The sequence below is a fragment of the Scyliorhinus torazame genome, chromosome 15, assembly GCF_047496885.1.
Source record: "Scyliorhinus torazame isolate Kashiwa2021f chromosome 15, sScyTor2.1, whole genome shotgun sequence".
Lineage (NCBI taxonomy): Eukaryota > Metazoa > Chordata > Chondrichthyes > Carcharhiniformes > Scyliorhinidae > Scyliorhinus > Scyliorhinus torazame.
This window is the reverse complement of record NC_092721.1, coordinates 47,768,985-47,790,874: the sequence shown is the minus strand read 5'-3', so window position 1 is coordinate 47,790,874 and position 21,890 is coordinate 47,768,985. Positions and strand designations below refer to the sequence as shown.

Below are 21,890 nucleotides of genomic sequence, written 5' to 3'. Positions count from 1 at the left end.
CACGTCACCAACCACCGACTCCTCGTCTCCAACCCCCGACTCCTCGTCTCCAACACCCGACTCCTCGTCTCCAACACCCGACTCCTCGTCTCCAAACCCCGACTCCTCATCTCCAAACCCCGACTCATGTCCAAACCCCGACTCATGTCCAAACCCCGACTCCTCATCTCCAAACCCCGACTTCTTATCTCCAAACCCCGACTCCTCATCTCAAAACCCCGACTGTTCATCACCAAACCCCGACTCCTCATCCTCAAACCCCGACTCCTCATCCCCAAACCCCGACTCATGTCCAAACCCAGACTCTTCATCTCCAAACCCCGACTCCTCATCTCCAAACCCCGACTCATCTCCAAACCCAGACTCTTCATCTCCAAACCCCGACTCATCTCCAAACACCGATTCCTCATCTCCAACCTCCAATTCCTCATCTCCAAACCTCCAACTCATCTCCAACCTCCAACTCCTCATCTCCAACCTCCGACTCCTCGTCTCCAACACCCGACTCCTCGTCTCCAAACCCCGACTCCTCATCTCCAAACCCCGATTCTTCATCTCCAAACCCCGACTCTTCATCTCCAAACCCCGACTCTTCATCTCCAAACCCCGACTCTTCATCTCCAAACCCCGACTCTTCATCTCCAAACCCCGACTCTTCATCTCCAAACCCCGACTCTTCATCTCCAAACCCCGACTCCTCATCTCCAAATCCCGACTCCTCATCTCCAAACCCCGACTCCTCATGTCCAAACCCCGAATCCTCATCTCCAAACCCCGAATCCTCATCTCCAATCCCCGACTCCTCATCTCCAAACCACGACTCTTGACCTCCAAACCCTGGCTCCTCATCTCCAAACCCCGACTCCTCATCTCCAAACCCCGACTCCTCGTCTCCAAACCCCGACGACTCATCTCCAAACCCCGACGACTCATCTCCAAACCCCGACGACTCATCTCCAAGCCCTGGCTCCTCGTCTCCAAATCCAGACTCCTCGTCTCCAAATCCAGACTCTTCGTCTCCAAGCCCCGGCTCCTCGTCTCCAAGCCCCGGCTCCTCGTCTCCAAGCCCCGACTCCTCATCTCCAACCCCCGAGTCCTCATCTCCAACACCCTTCTCCTCATCTCCAACATCCCACTACTTGGGCTCGATTCTTCCAAAAGGCACTATGTCCCGATGCTGACGTAAAACGCTGGTGTTTTACTCTCATGGTTCCTGGGACAAAGTGGAGCCGATTCAATGACCTGCAGGGGCGAGCCGGGACCCAGAGGGATTCACAGAGGTTTAGTTGAGGATACGCACTCATGCTTGTCCGGTTTTGAGTCCGCACATGCGCACGGCGGCGGCCTCCATGGCAGACTCAGATCGCCTCAACTCCACATCTCCAACCTCTAACTCCTCATCTCCAAACCTCCAATTCATCTCCAACCCCAACTCCTCATCTCCAACCTCCAACTCATCTCCAAACTCCAACACCTCATCACCAAACCCCGGCTCCTCATCTCCAAACCCCGACTCCTCATCTCCAGACCCCGACTCCTCATCTCCAGACCCCGACTCCTCATCTCCAGACCCCGACTCCTCCTCTCCAAACCCCGACTCCTCATCTCCAACCTCCAACTGCTCATCTCCAAACCTCCAACTCATCTCCAACCCCAACTCATCTCCAACCTCCAACTCATCTCCAAACCTCCAACTCGTCTCCAACTTCCAACTCCTCATCTCCGAACTCCAACACCTCATCACCAAACCCCGACTCCTCATCTCCAAACCCCGACTCCTCATCTCCAAACCCCGACTCCTCATCTCCAAACCCCGACTCCTCATCTCCAACCGCTCATCTCCAAACCTCCAACTCCTCATCTCCAACCCCAACTCCTCATCTCCAACTCATCTCCAAACCTCCAACTCCTCGTCTCCAAATCCAGACTCCTCGTCTCCAAATCCAGACTCCTCGTCTACAAATCCAGATTCCTTGTTTCCAAATCCAGATTCCTCATCTCCAAGCCCTGACTCCTCGTCGCCAACCCCCGACTCCTCGTCTCCAACCCCCGACTCCTCGTCCCAACACCCGACTCCTCGTCTCCAAACCCCAACTCGTCTCCAAACCCCGATGACTCATCTCCAAACCCCGACTCTTCATCTCCAAACCCCGACTCCTCATCTCAAACCCCGACTCCTCATCTCCAAATCCCGACTCCTCATCTCCAAACCCCGACTCCTCATCTCCAAACCCCGACTCCTCATCTCCAAACCCCGACTCCTCATCTCCAAACCCCGACTCCTCATCTCCAAACCCCGACTCCTCATCTCCAAACCCCGACGCCTGATCTCCAACCGCTCATCTCCAAACCTCCAACTCCACATCTCCAACCTCCAACATCTCCAACCACCAACTCCTTATCTCCAAACCCCCAACTCCACATCTCCAACCGCCAACTCATCATCTCCAAACCTCCAACTCCTCATCTCCAACCCCAACTCCTCATCTCCAACTCATCTCCAAACATCCAACTCCTCGTCTCCAAATCCAGACTCCTCGTCTCCAAATCCAGACTCCTCGTCTCCAAATCCAGACTCCTCGTCTACAAATCCGGATTCCTTGTTTCCAAATCCAGATTCCTCATCTCCAAGCCCTGACTCCTCGTCACCAACCCCCGACTCCTCGTCTCCAAGCCACGACTCCTCGTCCCAACACCCGACTCCTCGTCTCCAAACCCCGACTCGTCTCCAAACCCCGACTCTTCATCTCCAAACCCCGACTCTTCATCTCCAAACCCCGACTCTTCATCTCCAAACCCCGACTCTTCATCTCCAAACCCCGACTCTTCATCTCCAAACCCCGACTCTTCATCTCCAAACCCCGACTCTTCATCTCCAAACCCCGACTCTTCATCTCCAAACCCCGACTCTTCATCTCCAAACCCCGACTCTTCATCTCCAAACCCCGACTCTTCATCTCCAAACCCCGACTCTTCATCTCCAAACCCCGACTCTTCATCTCCAAACCCCGACTCTTCATCTCCAAACCCCGACTCTTCATCTCCAAACCCCGACTCTTCATCTCCAAACCCCGACTCTTCATCTCCAAACCCCGACTCCTCATCTCCAAATCCCGACTCCTCATCTCCAAACCCCGACTCCTCATGTCCAAACCCCGAATCCTCATCTCCAAACCCCGACTCCTCATCTCCAAACCCCGACTCCTCATCTCCAAACCCCGACTCATCTCCAAACCACGACTCTTGATCTCCAAACCCTGGCTCCTCATCTCCAAACCCCGACTCCTCATCTCCAAACCCCGACTCCTCATCTCCAAACCCCGACTCTTCATCTCCAAACCCTGGCTCCTCATGTCCAAACCCCGACTCCTCACCTCCAAACCCCGACTCCTCATCTCCAAACCCCGACTCATCATCTCCAGACCCCGACTCATCTCCAAAAACCGATTCCTCATCTCCAACCTCCAACTCATCTCCAAACCTCCAACTCCTCATCTCCAACCTGCAACTCCTCATCTCCAACCTGCAACTCCTCATCTCCAACTCCCAACTCCTCATCTCCAACTTCCAACTCCTCATCTCCAAACCTCCAACTCCTCATCTCCAACTTCCAACTCCTCATCCCCAACTTCCAACTCCTCATCTCCAACCTCCAACACCTCTTCACCAAACCCCGACCCCTCATCTCCAATCCCCGACTCCTCATCTCCAAACCCCAACTCCTCATCTCCAGCCTCCAACTCCTCATCTCCAAACCTCCAACTCCACATCTCCAACCTCCAACATCTCCAACCTCCAACTCCTCATCTCCAAACCTCCAACTCCACATCTCCAACCTCCAACATCTCCAACCACCAACTCCTTATCTACAAACCCCCCAACTCCACATCTCCAACCTCCAACTCCTCATCTCCAAACCTCCAACTCCACATCTCCAACATCTCCAACCACCAACTCCTTATTTACAAACCCCCCCAACTCCACATCTCCAACCTCCAACTCATCTCCAAACCTCCAACTCCTCGTCTCCAAATCCAGACTCCTCGTCTCCAAATCCAGACTCCGCGTCTACAAATCCAGATTCCTCGTTTCCAAATCCAGATTCCTCATCTCCAAGCCCCGACTCCTCATCACCAGCCCCCAACTCCTCGTCTCCAACCCCCGACCCCTCGTCTCCAAACCCCGACTCCTCGTCTCCAAACCCCGACGACTCATCTCCAAACCCCGACGACTCATCTCCAAACCCCGACGACTCATCTCCAAACCCCGACGACTCATCTCAAACCCCGACTCATCTCAAACCCCGACTCCTCATCTCCAAACCCCGATTCCTCATCTCCAAACCCCGACTCTTCATCTCCAAACCCCGGCTCCTCATCTCCAAACCCCGGCTCCTCATCTCCAAACCCCGGTTCCTCATCTCCAAACCCCGACTCCTCATCTCCAGATCCCGACTCCTCCTCTCCAAAAACCGATTCCTCATCTCCAACCTCCAACTCCTCATCTCCAAACCTCCAACTCCTCATCTCCAACCTGCAACTCCTCATCTCCAACCTCCAACTCCTCATCTCCATACCTCCAACTCCTCATCTCCAACCTCCAACTCCTCATCTCCAACCTCCAACTCCTCGTCTCCAAACCCCGACTCCTCATCTCCAAACCCGACTCCTCATCTCCAAACCCCGACTCTTCATCTCCAAACCCCGGCTCCTCATCTCCAAACCCCGACTCCTCATCTCCAAACCCTGACTCCTCATCTCCGGACCCCGACTCCTCATCTCCGGACCCCGACTCATCTCCAAAAACCGATTCCTCATCTCCAACCTCCAACTCCTCATCTCCAAACCTCCAAATCCTCATCTCCAACCTGCAACTCCTCATCTCCAACCTCCAACTCCTCATCTCCATACCTTCAACTCCTCATCTCCAACTTCCAACTCCTCGTCTCCAACCTCCAACTCCTCTTCTCCAACCCCCGACTTCTCGTCTCCAACACCCGACTCCTCTTCCCCAAGCCCTGACTCTTCGTCTCCAAGCCTCAACTCCTCGTCTCCAAGCCCAGACTCCTCATCTCCAACCCCCGAGTCCTCATCTCCAACACCCGACTCCTCATCTCCAACATTCTACTACTTGGGCTCGATTCTTCCAAAAGGCACAAAGTCCCCATGCTGAAGTAAAACGTTGGTCTTTTACTCTGATGGTTCCTGGGAAAAAGTGGAGCCGATTCAATGACCTGCAGGGGCAAGCCGGGACCCAGAGGGATTCACAGAGGTTTAGCTGAGGATACGCACCCACGCACGTCCGGTTTTGAGTCCGCACATGCGCACGACCTCCATGGCAGACTCAGCTCGCGGAGGCTGACACATAAATTAGAACCCCCCGATCGGCCACGTGCTCGAAGATCTGACCACGCCGATCTGTCCTCCGGCCGCCTATAAGGCCCCCCCACCCCCGTGTCCAATCCACCCGCCCCCGAGAGCGCCCACGGACTGAGTCTGCAGCCGCCACGCGAGCATCCCGACCGTCAACAGCAGGTTAGTTCCACGCCGTCGGGAACTCGGCCAGTGGGGAGCGGAGGAACACTGGACTGGCCTCGGGTAATTGGCTCCCAGTCCCGTGGAGTACTCTGTGATCACACTGGTTCTTGAGTCAAGGAGAATCGCCGGACCGGCACAGGCCCGATTTCGGCGTGAAATCGAATTCTCCTCTCCCATGCAAAATGTGATTTTGGTGTGGGGCTGCGGAGAATCCAGCCCCTTATCTCCAACCCCCGACTCCTAATCTCCAATCCCCGACTCATCTCCAACCCCTGACTCGTCATCTTCCAACCCCGACAAGTCATCTCAAACCCCGACTCCTCATCTTCAAATCCCGACTCCTCATCTCCAACCTCCAACACCTCATCCCCAAACCCCAACTCCTCATCTCAAACCTCCAACACCTCATCTCCAAAACTCGATTCCTCATCTCAAACCCCGACTCCTCATCCCCAAACCCCAACTCCTCATCTCCAACCTCCAACACCTCATCCCCAAACCCCAACTCCTCATCTCAAACCCCAACTCCTCATCTCCAACCTCCAACACCTCATCCCCAAACCTCGATTCCTCATCTCAAACCTCCAACTCCTCATCCCCCCCCCCCCAACTCCTCATCCCCCCCCCCCCAACTCCTCATCCCCCCCCCCCAACTCCTCATCCCCCCCCCCCCCCCCAACTCCTCATCCCCCCCCCCCCCAACTCCTCATCCCCCCCCCCCCAACTCCTCATCCCCCCCAACTCCTCATCCCCCCCCCCCCCAACTCCTCATCCAGAATTTGCACCATTCCTCTTTCATCCCGCCCTCGCATCCACAAAGTTGAAAAACGGTTGGGCCACTTGATCCCCATGCGCGGAGTTTGACGTCGCAGAGGGCAGGTAAAGCCTTGGTAAGTGGGGGATTTAATCCCCTCAACAAGCTGATAACCGTCGGCGGCCGAGCGGTCCATCTGCGCCTGCGCCCACCTTGCGACTGCGCAATGACGTCAGGATGCACACATGACATCATCACGCACTATTTAAGGGTCTTGTGCCCGCCTTCCCGCTCGCGTCTGGGAAATGGCGGTTAGTAAAATTGTGTGTCTCTTGGAAGTTGCTGAGGTTAGTATGTTCCCGTGTTGCTTGGCTATACAATGCCAATGCCTCAGTATTCACTTTAATCATACCTCTACTTCTAGCTTGGTTTTATTATCACAAAGATTGCACAGCATTCTACTGACTTTCCCTGCATTGACAAAAATAACCCAAGCCCGCGTTTCAGCAGACACTTTGCGTCTCGACTGTCTTTCTCGAGGCCTAAAACATAAGTTGGTCCCGACGTTCCCTGATGTCTCGATCCTGCCCCCGACCAGCAGGACGTGACCACTTTATTGTCATGGCTGGTTGGTGGAGGCCATTTACCGAAGCAAATCGAAGGCAAGTCAATGCTGAGGCTGGCAGGTTAGGAAACCTGCCTCTTCACTGGGACATGGTCCAGTTCTGTAAAAGAGTGTTTGGCCTCCTAGCCCTCACCCACATCATGCCCACCCCCCCACATCTCCATGTCCCCCAGATGCCCTCCTATCCTTCCCGCCCCTCCATACTGCCATGCCTCCTCGTATTCCCAAATTCTCCATCATACTCCGCAATGCTCCTTCCATACCCCCGTTCCCCCTCTCATACTTCCCTGTCCATTTACCAGTACCAACTATGGACAGAACACACAAGCCTTAAAATTACTTTGAGAAGTCTTTGAGATGCTAAAGAAACAAACAGCCGTTAATTAAAACTTTTTCAAAAAACATGAATCCTCTTGGGCATCATAAAATTGACAATTAAAGCAACCACTCAAATTCCATTAGAAAAACATTCAACCCACTTCAGTGTTCATAAAACTGTCAAAATAATCAAACAGTCATTAAAAAACCTCAAAACCTTAATCCTCTTAACTGTAAAATTGCCAATCACAACAAAGATCTCAGTTGTCTTGTTGGTTGTGTGAACAGCCCAGCTGAGTGTGATTGTTGCATGTGGGCTCGCTACTTACGTCCTTATCCCTGGGCGATAAATATCCCACATAACAGGAATGTAGGCGGCACCCCAGAGTCTGGTCCTGTTCACCATTTTAAATTTCCCCTGCTTCCAGTCTGACAGATGGTGAAATGAAAATCCAGCCAAATTAATGTATCGCAATATGTCAATGCATTTTCCTTTTTATCAATAAAATATGGTGTGCAACAGATAAATTCCGAGCACCCAATCAGCACAGCGTACTTGTATGTTCACAAACAGAAGACAGTTGATGGCATACATAATGAGATTCTAAGCATCTTCTCTCGTGTTCCTTATTTCATCCGATGACTCTTCTAACTGCATTCAAGATAAGGTAACGTTTAAAGGTAGGAGTGCATGCAGACCACTGACTCTTTATGAAGAGGACCCTGGAGATTCTTGGCTGGTGACGCAAAGAAGAGGCCGATTGTAAGCCTCCATGAGTATCATTATCTGCTTACTTTCTCACTCTGCCAGTGATCACGCCAGTTCTATGTGCATTGTGCCAGAAAAATTAGGCTTCACATGTGCTTTATTATAAGTGCTCTGAAATACATTAATAAAACTTGGGCTCACTGGTGCCCTTAAATATTGCAACAATTAATTTTCAAACAGGCGCAGTATAGTAGTTAGGGAGAAATGTCTGAATTAATGGGTCCCGTTGTGGGTAAAAGAGTGGTTGCCGTGGATGGGGTGCACAGGTGGTGCGATTGCCAGGGAGCAGTAATCACTGTCATTGCAATTCCTTCCATGGGCCACGAAGCATCCATAAAGGCGATTCCAACCCAGAACCCACTGGGAGGCTGGCAGGATTTGCCGAGTAATCTCCCCAAATGGTGGTGGGCCCAACCAACTCTGAAAAATCTTTGCGGGGGCTGGAAGTGACCATTAATTGGCCAGGTCAAACATGGGCAAGGAAAACTGCTGATTATTGGGTAATGCCCTTCTCCCTTAGCTGATGAATCAGTTCTGCTCCATATTGTACATCACTTGTAGGAAGCATTGAGGGTGGCAAGAGTGCAGAATGTACACTGGGTGGGGGACTTCAATGTCCATCACCAAGAGTGGCTCAGTAGTACCACCACAGACTGAGCTGGCCTAGTTGTAAGGACATAGCTGCTAGACTGGGACTGTGACAGGTGGTGAGGGAATCAAGAAAAGGGGAAAATATGATTGACCTCATTCTCACCAACTTGCATGTCACAGATGCATCTGGCCATGGCAGAATTGGTAGGATGGAATAGTGCACAATCCTTGTGGAGACAAAGTTCCATCTTCACATTGTTATAGAACATAGAAAAATACAGCACAGAACAGGCCCTTCGGCCCACGATGTTGTGCCGAACCTTTGTCCTAGATTAATCATAGATTATCATTGAATTTACAGTGCAGAAGGAGGCCATTCGGCCCACTGCGTCCGCACCGTCCCCTGGAAAGAGCACCCTACCCAAGGTCAACACCTCCACCCAACACTCAGGATAATTTTGGACACTAAGGGCAATTTATCATGGCCAATCCACCTAACCTGCACATCTTTGGACTGTGAGAGGAAAGCGGAGCGCCCGGAGGAAACCCACGCACACATGGGGAGGATGTGCAGACTCCGCACAGACAGTGACCCAAGCCGGAATCGAACCTGGGACCCTGGAGCTGTGAAGCAATTGTGCTATCCATAATGCTACCGTGCTGCCCTTAAGAACAAATAAATCTACACTATCATTTTACCGTAATCCATGTACCTACCCAATAGCTGCTTGAAGGTGCCTAATGTTTCCGACTCAACTACTTCCACAGGCAGTGCATTCCATGCCCCCACTACTCTCTGGGTAAAGAACCTACTCTGACATCCCCCCCCTATATCTTCCACCATTCACCTTAAATTTATGTCCCCTTGTAATGGTTTGTTCCACCCGGGGAAAAAGTGGCTGACTGTCTACTCCATCTATTCCCCTAATCATCTTATAAACCTCTATCAAGTCGCCCCTCATCCTTCTTCATTCTAATGAGAAAAGGCCTAGCACCCACAACCTTTCCTCGTAAGACCTACTCTCCATTCCAGGCAACATCATGGTAAATCTCCTTTGCACCTTTTCCAAAGCTTCCACATCATTCCTAAAATGAGGTGACCAGAACTGTACACAGTACTCCAAATGTGGCCTTACCATAGTTTTGTGCAGCTGCATCATCACCTCACGGCTCTTAAATTCAATCCCTCTGTTAATGAACGCTAGCACACCATAGCCCTTCTTCACAGCTCTATCCACTTGAGTGGCAACTTTCAAAGATGTATGAACATAGACCGCAAGAACTCTCTGCTCCTCCACATTGCCAAGAACTCTACCGTTAACCCTGTATTCCGCATTCATATTTGTCCTTCCAAAGTGGACAACCTCACACTTTTCAGGGTTAAACTCCATCTGCCACTTCTCAGCCCAGCTCTGCATCCTATCTATGTCTCTTTGCAGCCGACAACAGCCCTCCTCACTATCCACAACTCCCCCAATCTTCGTATCGTCTGCAAATTTACTGACCCACCCTTCAACTCCCTCATCCAAGTCATTAATGAAAATCACAAACAGCAGAGGACCCAGAACTGATCCCTGCAGTACGCCACTGGTAACTGGGATCCAGACTGAATATTTGCCATCCACCACCACTCTCTGACTTCTATCGGTTAGCCAGTTTGTTATCCAACTGGCCAAATTTCCCACTATCCCATGCCTCCTTACTTTCTGCAGAAGCCTACCATGGGGAACCTTATCAAATGCCTTACTAAAATCCATATACCCTACAGCCACTGCTTTACCTTCATCCACATGCTTGGTCACCTCCTCAAAGAATTCAATAAGACTTGTAAGGCAAGACCTACCCCTCACAAATCCGTGCTGACTATCCCTAATCAAGCAGTGTCTTTCCAGATGCTCAGAAATCCTATCCTTCAGTACCCTTTCCATGACTTTGCCTACCACCGAAGTAAGACTAACTGGCCTGTAATTCCCAGGGTTATCCCTAGTCCCTTTTTTGAACAGGGGCACGACATTCGCCACTCTCCAATACCCTGGTACTACCCCTGTTGACAGTGAGGACGAAAAGATCATTGCCAACGGCTCTGCAATTTCATCTCTTGCTTCCCATAGAATCCTTGGATATATCCCGTCAGGCCCGGGGGACTTGTCTATCCTCAAGTTTTTCAAAATGCCCAACACATCTTCCTTCTTAACAAGTATTTCCTTGAGCTTACCAGTCTGTTTCACACTGTCCTCTCCAACAAGATGGCCCCTCTCATTTCTAAATACAGAAGGAAAGTACTCGTTCAAGACCTCTCCTGTCTCTTCAGACTCAATACACAATCTCCCACTACTGTTCTTGATCGGACCTACCCTCGCTCTAGTCATTCTCATATTTCTCACATATGTAAAAGGCCTTGGGGTTTTCCTTGATCCTACCCACCAAAGATTGCTCATGCCCTCTCTTAGCTCTCCTCATCCCTTTCTTCAGTTCCCTCCTGGCTATCTCGTATCCCTCCAGCGCCCTGTCTGAACCTTGTTTCCTCAGCCTTACATAAGTCTCCTTTTTCCTCTTAAGACATTCAAACTCTCTTGTCAACCATGGTTCCCTCACTCGACCATCTCTTCCCTGCCTGACAGGGACATACATATTAAGGACACGTAGTACCTGTTCCTTGAACAAGTTCCACATTTCACTTGTGTCCTTCCCTGACAGCCTATGTTTCCAACTTATGCACTTCAATTCTTGTCTGACAGCATCGTATTTACCCTTCCCCCAATTGTAAACCTTGCCCTGTTGCACGCACCTATCCTTCTCCATTACTAAAGTGAAAGTCACAGAATTGTGGTCACTATCTCCAAAATGCTCCCCCACTAACAAATCTGTCACTTGCCCTGGTTCATTACCAAGTACCAAATCCAATATTGCCTCTCCTCTGGTCGGACAATCTACATACTGTGTTAGAAAAGCTTCCTGGACACACTGCACAAACACCACCCCATCCAAACTATTTGATCTAAAGAGTTTCCACTCAATGTTTGGGAAGTTAAAGTCACCCATGACTACTACCCTGTGACTTCTGCACCTTTCCAAAATCTGTTTCCCCAATCTGTTCCTCCACATCTCTGCTACTATTGGGGGGCCTATAGAAAACTCCTGAACAAGGTGACTACTCCTTTCCTATTTCTGACTTCAACCCATACTACCTCAGTAGGCAGATACTCCTCGAACTGCCTTTCTACAGCTGTTATACTATCTCTAATTAACAATGCCACCCCCGCCTCCCCCACCTCTTTTACCACCCTCCCTAATCTTATTGAAACATCTATAACCAGGGACCTCCAACAACCATTTCTGCCCCTCTTCTATCCAAGTTTCTGTGATGGCCATCATATCGTAGTCCCAAGTACCGATCCATGCCTTAAGTTCACCCACCTTATTCCTGATGCTTCTTGCGTTGAAGTATACACACTTCAACCCATCTCCGTGCCTGCAAGTACTCTCCTTTGTCAGTGTTCCCTTCCCCACTGCCTCACCTTACTCCCTCCTCACCTAACCCTCAGTCACCAAACTCTCACTATAGCACTCAAATGCACCAAATTCAGCACTCCCTCAATCACCAAACTCTCACTCTAGCACTCAAATGCACCAAATTCAGCACTCCCTCAGTCACCAAACTCTCACTATAGCACTCAAATGCACCAAATTCAGCACTCAGTGCAAACAATGTCTGCACTGTAGGGGATCACTTTTATACTGTGAATCTAGCCTCTGAAAACTGGCCTAATCCAATTAACTAATTAACAAGCTCCAGCTGCAAGTACCTACAAGTAGAACCTTTGTTTAAAGCTGATTGAAAATTCACCTTCTAAACCAAACAGCAACTTTTAAGTTAATTTAACTAAATAAAAGAAAGACTAGACTTTATGTCTAGTGGCACTATCACCGTGCTAAATGGGACAGACTTCAAAAAGACCTAGCAATTAACCTTCACTGCCTGAATAGTGATCTGGCGTAGCAAATTTCTCACTCGCAGTAGAACCTGTCTAAATTTCATGCCATTGAAATCCCTCTGAAAATTACCAACAGCGTTATTAGTTACTGTGCGTAAGATAAGGTGCCCACATTAAAAGATACACTAAAAGTTTATTGCCCACTTTTGTATTGCTTGTGGCCAATAAAACCCGTGTTGTCAATAAACTTTGTTGCAAATTAATTTTTTTTGCAACATCCTCTTGAAGAAAGAATCATTACTTGGTGTTGCATGAAAGCAGCATTAGTTTCTGTATCGTGATTTAATTTTCATGGTTTTCATGGTAAAATATATATATAATCTTTATTGTCACAAGTAGGCTGATGTTAACACTGCAATGACGTTTTGTGAAAATCCCAAAGTCGCCACACTCCTGTGCTTGTTCAGGTACACTGAGGGCGAATTCAGATTGCCCAATTCACCTAACAAAGCTCATCTTTCGGGATTCTGAATTCTCCCTCCGTGTGCCCGAACAGGCGGTGGAATGTGGCGACTAGGGGCTTTTCACAGTAACTTCATTGCAGCGTTAATGTTGCAGTGTTAATGTAAGCCGATTTGTGACAATAAAGATTATTTTTTAAAAAATTATTTTAAAAAATGTCGGTCATTCCACATGTTCTCCATGGAACGTTGGTTGGCACTGCTGCCTCACAGTGCCAGGGACCCAGGTTTGATTTGGGTGACTGAATGGAGGTTGCACGTTCTCCCCATGTCCACATGGGTTTCCTCCGATTGCTCCGGTTTCCCTCTGTCCAAAGATATGCAGGTTAGGTGGATTGACCATGATCAATATGCGGGTTACTGGGATAGGGTGGGTGTGTGGACCTCGGTAGAGTGCTCTTTTGGAGTGTCGGTGCAGACTCGATGGGCTGAATGGTCTCCTTCTGCACTGTAGGGATTTTATGGAACTGCAGATAAGGTTCAAATATGGGGACATTAACACATTCAAAATGGAGAAAAGGCATGTAGGTCTTGGTTCATAAGGCCTTACGAAATTTTGCATAGCCCTGAAAAGGAAAACAGGTGCTGGAAAAAAGCCAGAACTGTAATAGACTTCTAAATCACTTGATGCAAAATTTGTAAATATTGCTTTTAACATCTTCCACTGAGTCGGTGTCAATGTTAAGATTTGAAATGTTAATATTAACAGTGTGATAGTCAATGAAATAGGCAGATTCACCCTTTATGAAAATGTTTGGAGAAAGATGGTAATGCTGAGGCACAATATCACACTTTACAAAATATGAAATCCAACTGGCGGTGTCAGTGGAATGCATGAATATAACATTCCCACAGGATTATATACAACTCAATTATTCCTTTAGTTTTGCTTAAATATCTGAACTTTGTGGCCTAAAATTCACATTATTCATGTTCAATTTCCATCAAGTGGTCTATAAAATACTGCTGTTCAAATCTTATTGTTTATCAAACTGTAAAATACATTCTTAAGTGTATTTAATTGTCAGCTGAATTCAGCTTTTATTCTTTTTATGTGACGAGAGTATAACATTGATTCCGCCTTGTGAAATAAGGTATTGATGTATAGCTATTGCCATTATCTCCGTATGCTGCTGCTTTTCACTTTAGTGTATTATTCAAACCAGAAATAAAATAATTTTTTGTCTGTGGATATTAGTCCACCTGATGTTTGAGAATGACACGGGGTGATTCTCTGGCTGCATTGCGCCCGATGAATATCCCGCTATTCCGGGAGAATAGCGGGAGAGCCCTTAAATGGGGTTCACGCCAGGTGCCGATTGGAGTGCAATGCTTCTGACCCGCGGAACCTGAAGCAATGTGGTTTCTCCCATCACTGGGCATGAACCAGTAAAGCATATTTAAATAAACATATAAATATGTTCAGACCATTTCAAGATGGAGTTTCCCGGTAATGTCCCCTCAAATGGTACCGATTTTCATCCTCTCGCTGGCACAGGGCATGAACATTGATGTCACCGTCAGTGGGGTACTGGAGCATTGGAACAGGATCAGTGCCCACTTTTTGGCCGTCACTGAATTCTCTGCCGCATCGGGAACTCCGTTACTGATGGCGGGCAGCAGTGAATCCAGCCCCAAGTGCCTGAATTGGGGGAAGGCCAATTCCAATAACATGAGGCAGGATCTGGCAAACGTAGACTGGGAGCAGCTACTTGCAGGTAATTCTACATTCAGAAAGTGGGAGTCTTTTAATAGTCAAATCGTGAGAGTTTAGGGTGAGTGTTCATTTAAGAGTGAGTGGCAAGGGTGGCAAGTCAAGGGAACTCTGGATGTTAAGGGAATAATGAGGGTTTGCTAAAGAAAAAAAGGAAGTTTATGGTAGGGAGAGCGCTAAAAACAGGCAAGGCCCTTCAGGAGTATGAAGATTGTAGGGGGAGGGTGCTTTAAAAATAAATTAGGACGGCAAGGAGGGGCTGCAAAATATCATTGGCAGATATGATTCAGGAAAACCCCAAGGCATTTGAAAAGTATATTAAGAGCAAGAGGATTATCAAAAAGAGTGGGGCCAACGGGACAATCTGCGTGAAACCAGAATAATATGGGCAAGGTCTTAAATTAATATTTTTCATCTATATTCACTAAACAGAAAGACATGGCAGCTGGAGATTTCAGTTGGGATGGTGATGTTATAGAGCACGTTAAGATTAATAAGGTTGAGGTATTAGATATTTTAGCAGGCATAAAGGTGTTTCAAAGAGTGTTAAGTGCTTTCCAATCAGCCCCCTTCACGCTTGAGTGCTTTTTAAATGATCAGTTGAAAATCATGATGTGGAGATGCCGGCGTTGGACTGGGGTGAGCACAGTAAGAAGTCTTCCAACACCAGGTTAAAGTCCAACAGGTTTGTTCAAACACTAGCTTTCGGAGCACTATTCCTTCCTCGGGTGAATCATTCAAAAAATAATTTTTTGTCTGCGGATATTAGTCCACCTGCTGTTTGAGAATGACATGGGGTGATTCTCTGGCTGCATTGCGCCCGATGAACATCAAACACTAGCTTTCGGTGCACTGTTCCTTCCTCAGGTGAATCATTCACCTGAGGAAGGAGCAGTGCTCCGAGAGCTAGTGTGAAACAAACCTGTTGGACTTTAACCTGGTGTTGTAAGACTTCTTACAGTTGAAAATCAACAGTGTTAATCTCTTTAAATGGTTGATATTTAGAAACATTGTGGTAAGAGCACTTCTGAGTTATTCACCCGTGAAGGAAGATGAATGAAGCAAGGCTTACAGCTGTGTGAGGAAGCTGTCATTCATAGCCTAGTAAGGGAAATAAATGAATTGGTTGCAACTCAAGGATCTGAGGGGTTTAAACTGTTGTCTGGTTTCTCTTTCCAGGAATTGACACGTGGTATTTCCTGTATCTGAGCCAGCAGGTGTATTGCATAGGTGAGTGTTCTAACAGTAATTTTTTTCACTATTTCTGTCTGGACTGATCTTTAGCTTCCTGATAGGGGTTTCTATTCTGGGGGGCTGCCTGACAGGGGTCTCTTTTCTGGGGGCTCCCTGGCAGGAGTCTCTTTTATGGGGGGTTTATGGGGGTCTTTTTATTTCGGAGGTCTTTGGGAGGGGGAGCTCTTTATTTAGGGGTCCCTTGGGGTGGGCATCTTTACGTGGGGGGGGGGGGTCTCTGAGGGGTCTCTTTATGTAGGAGGTCTCTGGGAGGGTCTCCTTATTTAGGGGCTCGGTGGGGGAGGGCAGATTGAATCATCCCCAAATGGGGGAATGATAGGAACCAGATAATCCAGGAGTGAGTGCTGAATTGTGAATGCGGGGGGAGGGGAGGGGGGGGGGGGGTGTGTGTGGCCAGAAGCGGGACCTCGCTCTTGGGACCTCACTATCAGGCTGCCATTTTGAGAGGATGGCCCAATAGCGGGATTCTCTCAGGAATCCCCCGCAACCCTTGCCATGCATAAATTTGCATGGCGAGGGATTGGGAATGACTTCCTGATCTGCGCTCCCAGCAAGAGCGGAAATTGGTTGCAATTCAGGTCTGGCGGAAGAAGAACATAGGGGTGAATTCTCCACCTTCCCAGCCACATGTTCACGGCAGTTTGCCGTCTGCAGCAGCAGGATTCGCCGTTCCCACCGCCAGCCAACGGGATTTCCCATTGTGGCCACCCCATGCCACTGGGGAACACTCGGGGGTGGGGAGGGGGGGGGGAGGTGCACCACCGGCTGAAGGGAGAATCCCGCCAGCGGAGAATTCACTCCGTAGTCTCCCAAATGGTGAATCCTGCTCACTTGAGTCTGATAATGGCATTGCAAAATTTTTAAAGATATGTTAAGAGCAGTTCATCAGAAGCAATTGTTTACATTGACCATAATCCATTCAGTTTTTGGAAAATTTTTCCAAACTTTTTGGAAAATACCATAATGCTAGACTTCTCAGATTGAGCTTGTTACCTCAACCATTTGATTTATGGATTTTACATGTGGCTGAACTCGGAAATCTGATGCTGATGCATTATCAAGAGTTTAAATTGCAAGAAAAATTGGACATTTGAAACCTAAAGAAGGGGCTGAAATGAATTGGATTGATAGAGCAAACTTGTGTGTATATTATTATATTAATGCACACCTAATAATGCAATTGTTTAGAGTTTGGAGATGAGTAATATTTAATGCAAAAGGAGTTGAGAAAATAAAGATGTCTTTTTGAATTATGATGGTTCATTTTCCAAGAAGGGGGGAGGTGTCAGGAAAATTGAGAATTTTAAATGTTTTTCTTTTGTAACATCACTGCCGTATTCTCATATGCTGGAAAACATCTCGTGGGGGTGTAACTGGTTTAATTGGATTAGAGACAGAAAGACTGCAAAGATTAAACATCAATAAGAAAGGTGTGAAGGCAATTGGTTTGATATGGTGAGGAGTACAGGAAACAAGGGGCACTTGAATAAATATTTACACAAGGCAATGAAAGAAGTGGTTTGAAGTTGGCTGTTGCCTTTCAAAGGGGAACATATACAAATTGAAAGATTGTAAATAGATGAGGAAAAATAGTGTAAGTTTACTTTTAAAATAGTATAGCCATAAACAAAACGGGATTGATCAATTCCAGGAAAAGGGAACTTCTAAAGGATTGTCGGAAACAATAGAGGGTAAAGTCAAAGGGGAAATACAGATTTAAGAAAATGATGAAAACATTGTGTGTGTGTGGTGACTGGTGAGATCTCAAAGAAGGCAGAGTGAGGACAAGGCCAGAACTGGAGAACCAGTTTGCTGTCACCCTCAAAGAACATCCTAAGAGCAGCAGGGTAAGTTACTGGAATTTTATCGATTATGAAATCGAAAAATGACAGTTGCCGTTTAAGGGGTAGTTGAGTGCTGAGTTATTTAAACCACGATTTGTTCAGAAAGTTTTAAAAAGTATTTTTAACTATGTCACCGTATTCTTATGTTCTAAATGTATATTTTTTTAACTTTGTTTTTAATAAATGTTTAACTTTAATATAAAATCACCATGGGCGTCATTCTCCGACACCCCGCCGGGTCGGAGAATGGCCGTTGGCCGCCGTGAATCCCGCCCCCGCCGAAGTCTCCGCTCCCGGAGATTGGGCGGGGGCGGGAATCCGGCCGCGCCGGTTGGCGGGACCCCCCGCTGGATTCTCCGGCCCGGATGGGCTGAAGTCCCGCCCAGGAATTGCCTGTCCCGCCGACGTAAATCAAACCTGGTATTTACCGGCGGGACCAGGCGGCATGGGCGGGCTCCGGGGTCCTAGGGGGGGCGCGGGGCTATCTGACCTCGGGGGGTGCCCCCACGGTGGTCTGGCCCGCGATCGGGGCCCACCGATCCGCGGGCGGGCCTGTGCCGTGGGGGCACTCTTTCCATTCCGCCTCCGCCACGGCCTCCACCATGGCGGAGGCGGAAGTGACTCTCCCCACTGCGCATGCGTGGGAAACTGACAGCGGCCGCTGATGCTCCCACGCATGCGCTGGGAAACTGACAGCGGCCGCTGACGCTCCCGCGCATGCGTCGCATTTCCGCGCCAGCTGGCGGGGCAACAAACGCCATTTCCGCCAGCTGGCGGGGCGGAAATCCCTCCGGCGTCGGCCTAGCCCCTCAATGTTGGGGCTAGGCCGCCAAAGATGCGGAGACTTCCGCACCTTTTTGCCGGCGCGATGCCCGTCTGATTTGCGCCGGCTTTGGCGCCAGCCGGCGGGCATCCCGCCGTTGGGGGAGAATTTCGCCCCATATTTGGTCTGAGAAGTGATTTTATTTCAAAATACCTCCTAATACACAAATTGTAAGACTGTTGTGGCAGCTATTTCACATTTCCCTTTGGGATTTGGGTAACTCTGCATTTGCCGTCAGCCTTACCATAATGTTTTAAATAGCATTGGTGCTGTGTGGGGTTGGGGGGGGGGGGCGGACGAGGAGGAGGACGAGGATGAGGACGAAGAAGATGGTGTTCATTCAGCTATTGGATACAAGTTCAGCTCCATGGATACATAAGAATGCTGGCATGAAATCAGTGATACATTTTCACAGCCAATTTAAATACTTTGTCACATGCTCCTAACACCCACACTAACCCACTAGCCAGCAATCAACTTGAGCCGTGACGGAAATGTGTGCATGTGACATAGACGCCACTTCATTACCAAAACATTACCTGTAGTGCTGATCCACTGTTACTATGGAGCTCAATTTGAGGCCTTGTTCAGCTCGTGGAAATTGCTATTTCACTATGAACAGAGATTTTGGAAGAAAGCTCGGACCACAATAATGATCATTGAACAAGTTATTAGGGTTTAGTTTATCTACATTCATTGGAACATTTATAAGTACATCTGGGGCATGATTCAGCAACCACGTTACGCCTGGCATGAATACAGGCGCAACGGATGAATTGCACGAGAGCACTAAATTGGGCACTGCGCTGGGCCGATCACGAATCACCTAACTCACTCCATCTGCTGTGCTCTGGATTATGCTCTCGTTGGGAGAGATCCAGATCTGCATATTTAAATGTTTAAATACCCAGATACCGTTTGCATCTGACGCCCAGGTGGCAATTACCGTGCCTGCGAGACCTCACGAGGGTGCTGTTTAGCATTGGTCTCAACAAGGGCAGGCATGGTAGCATAGTGGTTAGCACTGTGGCTTCACAGCACCGGGGTCCCAGGTTCGATTCCTGGCTGGGTCACTGTATGTGTGGAGTCTGCACATTCTCCCCGTGTCTGCGTAGGTTTCCTCCAGGTGCTCTGGTTTCCTCTCACTAGTCCCGAAAGACATGCAGTTAGGTAATTTGGTCATTCTGAATTCTCCTATGTACCCGAACAGGTGCCTGAATGGAAGAACTAGGGGCGTTTCACAGTAACTTCATTGCAATGTAAGCCAACTTGTGACAATAAAGATAATTAAATTAAATTAATTAAAATTAAAACGTGGACCTGACGTAACAGCACCCCGGGTGGGGGGGTCTTGCATGCTATTAGGAACACCCGGCTGGTTAGAAACAGGGCAGAGTGGTACCCTGGCATTCCCCCTGGCACCTGGGCACTGCCACCCTGGTAGTGCTACCTTGGGACTGCCAGGATGCCCAGGTGGCATTTCCAGTGTCGGGCAAGGTGTGGAGGGGAGGAGAAGCTGAAAGGGAGAGATTGCAGCTGCCGTTCAAAATGGCTTACCGATCTGCGAGGAGCCGGGCCTGCTGGCGGGCACAGCTTGCGAATGCAGGAAATCAACTAAAGTGTGGCCTCGACAGGGAGTAACTCTCCTGGGCCCCCAAAACGGTAAAGTGCCAGTGAATAGCAGGGTGGTTCTTAGCACTAGCTGCCGAGAAACATCCCGGCAAACGCATCCAAAAGCGGAATTTAACTTTTCCCTGCTGAATTGCTCCCCCGATTTTCACAGAGCTTACATTTTTCTTCTGTAAATATTAGTGGCTTGTAGTTCCGGTATCTAAATGATATTGATTCGGTTGACCTGCCCAAAGACAGCTAAGCCAGCCCTCTAAAGGTCACCTTTACACAGTGACGGTATATAGTTTTCTGAAACCAACATCCAGGACAGCAAGTGTTATATCAGTAGCTTTCAAGCTGAACGGCTGGTGCAAACTTTTAAGGTGTTGGATTCTTCTAAATAAAGCTAGAGATATCTGTAAAATCTCACAACCTGCAGTACCTCATCACATTTGACCGTATGCAGATGAGAGATGTCTTGTTTGCTTGGTCTGATGATTTCATAAATTTTTCCATTGGAAAGAGACTTGAGTATTACTGTTGGACTGGACTCCCTAAAATATAGATATTTAAAAAATATATATTTTTATTCTCCTTTTTCACATTTTCTCCCAAAGTTACACCCACGAACAATAAACAATAATCAATAATAAATATGTCAATCCCCATATCAATAACAACGATCCCATCCTCCCACCAAACCCCAAACATTAGCCCGCATGTTCACATAAACAAATAACAAAAAGGCATCAGGAATTCGAACAGGTCCCCCGCCACGCCAGGGCACAGGGTGGAGAGGTTGCTCTCCAACCTATCAGGATCCACCTTCGGGTGATCAACGAGGCGAAGGCTACAACATCTGCCTCCGCAACGTTTTCAACCCTGGCTGGTCCGACACCCCGAATATTGCCTCCCGGGGGCCCGGGTCCAGTTTCACGTGCACCACTTTAGAAATTACCCTAAAAACCTCCTTCCAGTAATCCTCTAGCTTTGGACAGGTGCAAAACATGTGAACGTGATTAGCGGGCCCCGCAACATTCACACACATCTTCTACTCTGTCAAGGAATCTGCTCATCCTCGCCCTCGTGAGGTGTGCTCTGTATACCACCTTCAGCTGTATCAGCCCCAACCTCGCGCACGAGGTGGCGGCGTTCACTCTCCGGAGGACCTCACACCAGAACCCCTCCTCCAAACACTCCCAACTCTTCCTCCCACTTTGCTTTGATCCATTCCAGTGGTGCCTTCTCCTCTTTCAAAATAGCTCCGTAAACCGCTGACACTACCCCCTTCTCCAGTCCCCCTGTCGTCAGCACCTCCTCCAGCAATGGAGGCCGGCTCCACTGGGAAGCTCTGTGTCTCCTTTCTGGCAAAATCTCGAACCTGCATGTATCTAAACATTTCCCCCTGCTCCAGCCATACTTCGCTTCCAGCTCCTTCAATCCTGCAAACCGACCCCTAAGAAACAAATCTTTTAGTGTCTCAATCCCCTTCTCCTCCCATTTCCGAAAATTTCCATCCCACTTCCCTGGCTCAAATCTGTGGTACCCCCGAATTGGCATTTCCCTTGACCCTGCCCCCCAACCCGAAGTGTTG

At 48.7% G+C, this 21,890-nt stretch overlaps 1 protein-coding gene and 1 non-coding gene across 4 annotated transcripts in view; one reads left to right on the top strand and one right to left on the bottom strand.

Moving 5' to 3' along the window:
* gpc5a (glypican 5a) overlaps nucleotides 1–21,890 on the bottom strand; it is a 1,780,902-nt gene that overhangs the window by 591,716 nt on the left and 1,167,296 nt on the right. The window lies entirely within an intron of this gene.
* Nucleotides 12,644–12,777, top strand: LOC140392225 (small nucleolar RNA ACA64). The gene has a single exon (XR_011935285.1). It is a non-coding gene; the product is annotated as a small nucleolar RNA ACA64 (small nucleolar RNA).